At 36.4% G+C, this 7525-nt stretch overlaps 1 long non-coding RNA gene across 5 annotated transcripts in view; it reads right to left on the bottom strand.

Annotated features, from left to right (window-relative positions):
* Nucleotides 1–971: 971 nt before the first annotated feature.
* Nucleotides 972–7525, bottom strand: part of LOC120094847 (uncharacterized) — a 56331-nt gene continuing 49777 nt past the window's right edge. For 3 of the 5 annotated variants that reach the window (XR_015629964.1, XR_015629965.1, XR_015629962.1), the window contains 3 exons: nucleotides 5926–6022; nucleotides 3538–3818; nucleotides 972–1153 (listed from right to left, as the gene is read on the bottom strand). This is a non-coding gene — a long non-coding RNA (uncharacterized LOC120094847). The remainder of the gene's footprint in view (nucleotides 1154–3537; nucleotides 3819–5925; nucleotides 6023–7525) is intronic. The other 2 variants (XR_015629963.1, XR_015629966.1) reach the window with 1 other exon arrangement.

Raw genomic sequence — 7525 nt, 5'->3', positions numbered from 1 at the left:
AAAAAAGACTGTAAAAAAAGAAATATTAGTTCAAAATTTAATCCATTTTTTCAAATATAAATTCTTAGTCGTTATTTCAACTCTATAAAATACAAATCTATAGCTTCTAGTTTATTCACTTAGACCATGAATTATCTAATTCAATGGAGAAAGTAATTAAGATTATGTGACATGGCTACTTTTCCACAAATGAATCGGGATTATTACTCATGTTTCTATGGTATTTCAATCATTGTTTTTTGGTTAGTCGATTATGAATGATGTCATATGCAAAAGAAATATGGATTTTATGCAGTCTAGGAATTTCCAGATAGTTACTTCTGAGCTCCTTTTGCTCATTGTAATTCCTTAATTTACTTGTTTTGAAAGCAACAAATAACGTATCACATATGAAAATTACAGTAAGTTATTTTTAAAGGTTTTTAGATTTATGTGTATATGTGTGACTGTGAGCATGTAGAGAACACGTTTGTAATGCTCTCACTGGCCAGAATTGAATTTTAGAACCACTTAAGCTGGATTTTGATATCATTTTCAGAGGCTGATGTGGGCACAGGAAAATGAATTCAGGCCCTGTGGAAAAGCATTAAACAGTCTTAACTGTTAAATCATTTCTCTAACCGCACTGCTTTTATCTTAAGGATTGGAAATTATTTGAAACCCATTGTTGTATAAATATTACCTCTTTATATCAAAACAAAGTCAATTAATGAAAGTGAAATATTGAGTGAGTATCATAGCCAAGAGTCGTGAGACCTACAAAGGTGGGGATGTTACTTCTGCCTCTGATCTTGTTAAATGTCCATGTTATTTTTAGAAATCTTTAATATATTTTATATCTTTATTTTAACTAATGGTCAGTATTGAATGTCTTACAGTAACTATGAATTTTGATAGTATAATGCACTTCTAATCACAATCAATATTGCCATTATAAACACATCAATTAATTGTATTATGTTATATTATTCCCCATTTTAAAGATTTATTCATTCAATTTTATAGGTATAATATTTTATCTGAAGGTATGTGCATCTATTACATCCATGATTGGTGACAACGGAAGTCAGAGGAGGGCATCAGACTTTTTTAAACTGGACTTATAGACAGCTGCGAGCCAAGATGTGGGTACCAGGAACTGATCTTGAATCCTCTGCAAGAAAAGACAGTGCTCTTAATTGCTGAGTCATCTCGCCTGTCCATATTATTCTTTTTAAAGGCACAAATCCTTGCATAATTATTTATACTTGTAAGAATTTCATGTGAAATATTCAAATTCTATTTCTACTGATTTGTTAGATTACTTTATACACAAATTTATATGTAAAACACATATACACCCAGTTATATTAATGACAGAATAAAGCAAGAAAGACAATGAGAAATGATTTCTCATTCTTAAGTTTAGATAAGTGTGACACACGTGTAATCTAAGTGTGGACCCTAATTCTGCATAAGGAAGTATAGTTATTGGCTATGGTGAACACATTAACCTCTCCTATGATTATTTTTACCTCTCATATCTCATAAGTATTAGGAAGAGATGATCCTCAATGATCGGGGTTTGATTTATCTCATTTTGTAGGGCTACTATATTCTTACTTTATAGCTAATTTAAAAAAATGAACCTAGTCTGTCACATTGACTTGTGTTTGAGGGTATATTTGTCTCCATCACCTTAGTTGGCCACATTTCCTAGAAATTTATTCAACATATTCTATGTATAAAAATTTCCTTAAGATTAAGTATTTTTGAATTTGTGAACATATGATAGAATATAAATATACTTTTCTTTAAACAGTTCTATACATACATTACTCCTACTGACTTTAAACAAATGTGAGTGAACACTGAAACAATTCAATAGCCTGTATTTTGACATACCTAATTTAATAAACATTCATACTATATGATAGATTGAAATAATTAGGTACCAGTATGTATATATATATATATGTATATATATATTCATAGTCAAAAACTGAGATGAAAACCTTCTATCTTACTTTGAGAATGTCTTTTAGCTATTGGATTTTTAACTTGTACATTTGTGCTGGGGATCCAATCTCAGCTAATTATGCTTATGTAGAGAACACTTCACCTTTGCTGACTGAGCCATGACCCCATCATCTTACATTTAGTGTTCCCAAAATGCTAAATTCTAATTTCCAAGTTAGAATTCAGTATTGGTACATTTTTGCAGTGAGTGGTCTCAGTTCTAAATAGCTCCTATTAGATAATGAAGTCCAGATCACGTGGATATACTACCTCTTCTGTAGATACTGATCCTGTTACATTGACTGTTAACACATTTCTTGTTCCAGGACTTTAGGACTCTTTAAATTTTCAAAATGATAGTCTGTGAAGGAGTCATTTACATTGAAATTGGATATTTATTATAGCAGACAGCTAATTTTTAAAGTTCAATAGCTCTCTAGAGGGTCTCATAGGAGATGTAACTATCCCTAAGTTATTACTTTGTAATAAATATGGAAATGAATGCTCTTATATCTTTTTCTTCTTTCCTGACAAGAAGTAATATTGTAGATTTCTCTACATCATCAGCATCTGGGATTAGATGAGGTAGATGTGCTATTTCACAGATTCTTCTGTAGGACCATAGGATACATATTCAGTAGCTCACTTACTGACTTGTTTGCCAGATAAAGGAAGATTAATTCATTTTCTTCACTAATGATAAAAATATAGCATGGCATTAAATTAAAAATATATTTGTGCTAGGAAGCGCAAGGCCCGGGGTTCGGTCCCCAGCTCCGAAAAAAAGAACCAAAAATATATATATATATATATATTTGTGTTTAGGTTATAAACCAACCCACCATGTTATATTGTAAAACTCATTTGTGTAACATGCAGAGTTCGAGTTTAAATCCCAGAATATGTGTGTGTGTGTGTGTGTGCGTTTCTGTATGTTTGTATATGAAATATATGTATATGTACATGTATATGTAAAGGTGTAGACACTGCAAATGTGTGTATGAAACAAAAATAAACATAGTTGGAGCCTTGGGACCTGTGGAGATGGAGTAAGTGGATAAAGTGTTTGCTGTGTTAACCTGAGGATTTGAGTTCAGATTCCTAGATCCCATCTACAAGATGAGTGTAGCATTGTAGTTCTATAAACCTAGTGCTAGAGCATTTCTCTGGAGCTCACAACCCAGCCAGCCTCAACAAATTGGTAAGCTGCAAGTTCAATGAGAGACCCTATCTTACAAAATACAGCACAGAATGATAAGCAGAAAGATCAAATCTCTGACTCTGGATTATATATCTGCACATACATTATATTCTTGCACATACATGTACACACAAAACAAAAATAAAACCTGGTTTTAAAGAGCCAAACAGAGTCATTAAGAAGTAGCCAAGATGTGACAAAGCACAATCAACCAAAGAGAACATAACAGTCAAGCATCTCCCTTTGGGTGTTCCTCATAACTTAGCTTATTTATGTCTGTGGCATATGTCATGGTTTCCTGTGCTTTATGACTAATATCCACTTAGCTGAATACTCACCATGTTTTCTCTCTGGGCTTAGGTTACCTCACTCAGGACAATCTTTTCTAGTTCATCATTTGCTTCTAAATTTCATGATGTCATTGGTTTTTGTAGCTGAGTAGTACTCCATGTGTAAATGTGCCATATTGTCTTTATCAATCCTTTGGCTGAGGGACATCTAGGTTGTTTCCAGTTTCTGACTATTATAAATAAAGCTGATATGATCATAGATGAGCATAGACAAGCTTCTTTTGGGTATATGCTCAGGAGTGGTATAGCTGTTTTTTGAGGTAGATCTACTGAGAAGAGGAAACATATTAGACAGGGGTTTGCTGGAGGTGACTGTATGGAGAGGGCATGGGGATGGGAACAGGAGAGATGAGGTAACCGAGGGAGAGAGTACTGGGTGTGGGCATTTCTGGGAGGAGCTAGCAACCTAGGACAATGAAAACTAGGAATCTATTAGGGTAAACTTAGCTAAGAGTCCTAGCCATGGGGGATCTAGACTCTGAACTGACCATACCCTGCAAGCAGGCAAATGAGACTTAGACCTACAGTTTACTCAGCTTAAAAGATATGCAGGGGTAAAGATAGAGCAGGAATCTAGGGAACAGGCCAACCAATGACTCGTCCACTTGAGACTCATGCCATGAGAGGGAGCTTACCTCTGACACTATACTTTCTATTCTTGCAAATAGGGACCTATCTTAACTGTTATCAGAAAGGTTTCACTCATAACTGACAGACACTGTGGCAAAGACACCCAGCCAAACATTCAGTGGAAGACACTGAATCATATGGAAGACGGAGACTATAGGGTCATGGGGTCCCATGACTGCTCTGACACAGGGCTTAGCCGCTCAGGGAGGCAGGACACAGGAAGTTTGACCACTCTTACCCCAACAAGTTCTCACCAGGCAGGTGTCAGGTTATAGGGAAGCTTCAGGACACTGCTCTGGGAGTGCTGAAGTGTGGTCTGAGGCACAGACTGCCTGAGCTGCCTAAGCAGTCCCTGGGGCTTGCAGCAAGGCCAGGCTGTCAGATTTTCAGGTTCTAGGGCATCTAGGTACCACTGAAAGGCTCGGAAGAACTGAGAATGACAGAATTGGGGCTGTGGACTTCATCTAGCCTGGACCTCAGGGGAAAAAGAAGGGAGACTCTAGCTGGTCCTGTGGGGAGTCCTTGACATTTTGAGTATAGGTTGAAGGCTTGGTGAATGCGTGGTGGTGGCTTGGTGGCTGCTGTGGCTGGGAGCACAGATAGGCCTTCTACAGCAGATTAGACAGCAGCTCTGTAGGTGAAGCCCTTCTTTGTGGTTTCCCATGGCTGATCGCAATGAAAGGAGGCAGTCCATGGTTTTAAGACATTTACTGTCATGGCAGAAGGTGGATGAATAAAACTGTACTCCACTTCTCAACGTGGGCCTGAGATTAAATACTTTTGTAGAGAGGAGTGTCTGGGAAGGAACGTTTATTGGCTATGTCTCCATGCTTTTAGGTACCTGTGGTTACATCCTCTACCTGTGGAGGGGCTCGGGGAGTTGCCCTTACAAGACTGATGGCCATAAATCTATGGAGGGCTGTGACTTATGACAGGGCCTGGTTCCCCGTGAGTCAGGTGAAATGCCTACCATCCTGTCTCTTCTGAGTCACCATAGTCTGTAGTCTTAGCTCAATCAGGAACCAGGCTACCTTTTACTATCCCACAGGGGAGGAAGAATTGAAGGAGCCAGAGGGGTCAAGGACACCATAAGCAACCCTATAGAGTGAAATATTTGGGCCCAAAGGAGCTCATAGAGGCTAAACTACCAACCAGAAAACATGCTTGGGATAGACCTAGGCCCTCTGTGCGTAAGTAACATTTTGGGCAGCTGGGTTTTCATGTGGGACTCCTAAGGTGGGAGCAGGGGTCTCGGACTACATTGCCTGCTTTTGGATCCCTTTCTTCTAACTATACTGACACTTTCACAATCTTTTCCTATTATGTGTTTTTCTAAAATATTTGTTCAGAATATAATGTAATTAATATACAATATATGATACATATATGTACATATATTTAGGAGTATATATTCATTTAGAACTTTATATATTCATATGTGTGAATATATATTACTAAATAAATAAATAAGTAATTTTCAACCTGTGAGTCATGGCCCTTTTGGAGGGTTGAATGAGCCTCTTACTCTCCTGCTGTCTTTTGACATCCGATACCATCTTCTCTCAAACCGAGAAATACCCAATAAATCTCTACTCCTTAACTTCTTCTTAGATATATTATTTTCATTATGTAAACGCTAATTATATACAAATCAAAAATAATTTTCATTATTCTGTCTCAAAGCCCTAGTGTACTATGACCCAGGATAAAATATGAAAGTGCCTTTCTCAGACTGGAAGCACTTACGTGAATCTTCTACTGCAACACTAGTGATGTCCACACCCAAGCGTCTACAAATGGTGGTCCTGCTGTCCCGAATAGATGATCTTTCCCATCACATTTCCTAAGTGGAAAGAAAGAATGATAGAAAGAAGGAGAGAAAGAAATGGAATGAAATTTTATATTTTCCAGGAAGCTTTTTATTTATCCTTTTAATCATTGCTTAATTTTTCTTTTCGGAGTATATTTATTAATTTGTATTTATAAGCACCTGGCACAAACCTTGGAAAGATCTGTCATAATGAAAATGTGTCACCAAAGTTGCACCCCCAGGATGGCATACAATAGTTTACATAGAACATAATTAGGAAGGAACTGTTGAATAAACAAAATCTCCCTAAGAGAGAAAAGAGATAAGTTTGGGAGGCAAGGAGCAGGTTTGATTCTTTGTAATAGGGTGCTTTAGAGAAATGATTATGACCAAAAAAAATATCGTTTTCAGGTTAGAAAGATTCGAGGAATATGTTTTATTAATTTATTTTATTTATTTACATTCCAAATGTTGCCCCCTTCCAAGTCTCCTTCTCTATGAGTTCTTCATCCCATTCCCCTCCTCTTTGCTCAAGAAATATTTTTAAGAAATTTTTGTCATATAGAACTTGAATTTCTGGGAATAAATAAATAAAAAGAAGGAAAGAGAAAGAGAGAGAGAGGGAGAGAGAGAGAGAGAAGAAGAAAAGAGCAGAGAATAAAGAGCTAGGCATTGTGGTGCTTGAATCTACTGGGAAAGATCAACGACTTAGGCTCAATTCAAATTTAGATTAAATAAATTTATTCTTAACTACCAGCAGGATAGCAGCCTTAGAGCCAGACAGCAGACCAGTGCTGAAAAGACTAAAGGAAGGTTTATAAAGGTGAACATCAAAGGTGAACATTATAATTATCTATGAAATTTGCTGCAGAGCAAGAAAATTGTTTTATTTCCCTAAGTTGTTTCTCTTTGGATAGCAATAAAAAGACCATTCCTCCTCAGTCCACAGCAATAAGCAGGTCTTTCAAAGCAGAAAGAAAATGATTAAATATTTCAGACTAAGAACATCACTATCTTATTTTTATCTCACTTCAAGCCATAGGGATCTTACAGGCATTCCACAACAAAGGTCAACAGTACTTTAGGGATGCCTGATACCTTATTAACTTTCTTTAGCCATCATGGGGGGAGTTGTGGTAAGTTATCACACTGGTCTCAGCACTCTGAACACAGCACCATCAGCTTACGGCTGACTGCTACAACCCCACTCAGGATGCATAAGTTTCTAGATGTTTATATTGAAATCAGGTAAAATAAAAATCAGATTACTAATAAAACAATACTACATGGAATTTCTTACCAGATTATACTTTTTAAGAAAACTTAAATTTTAGCAAAATCATTTAGAAAGTTAACACACAAACTAATTCTAAAAAGGTAAGAACAAGATAAGGTTAACTAAATAAAAATATTTACTGTGAAGAATTCATGATAGAAATTTTCTCACTGAAGGAGAATTATACTGCTAGCTTACTCACTCCAATAAGTTTGCATTGATTGGAATTTTATTGGAAAAGTGGTTCACAGAACACAAAA

Source organism: Rattus norvegicus, chromosome 9 (assembly GCF_021556685.1).
Source record: "Rattus norvegicus strain SHRSP/BbbUtx chromosome 9, alternate assembly SHRSP_T2T, whole genome shotgun sequence".
Lineage (NCBI taxonomy): Eukaryota > Metazoa > Chordata > Mammalia > Rodentia > Muridae > Rattus > Rattus norvegicus.
The sequence above is the reverse complement of the archived record's forward strand: the minus strand, read 5'-3'. Positions and strand labels throughout refer to the sequence as shown.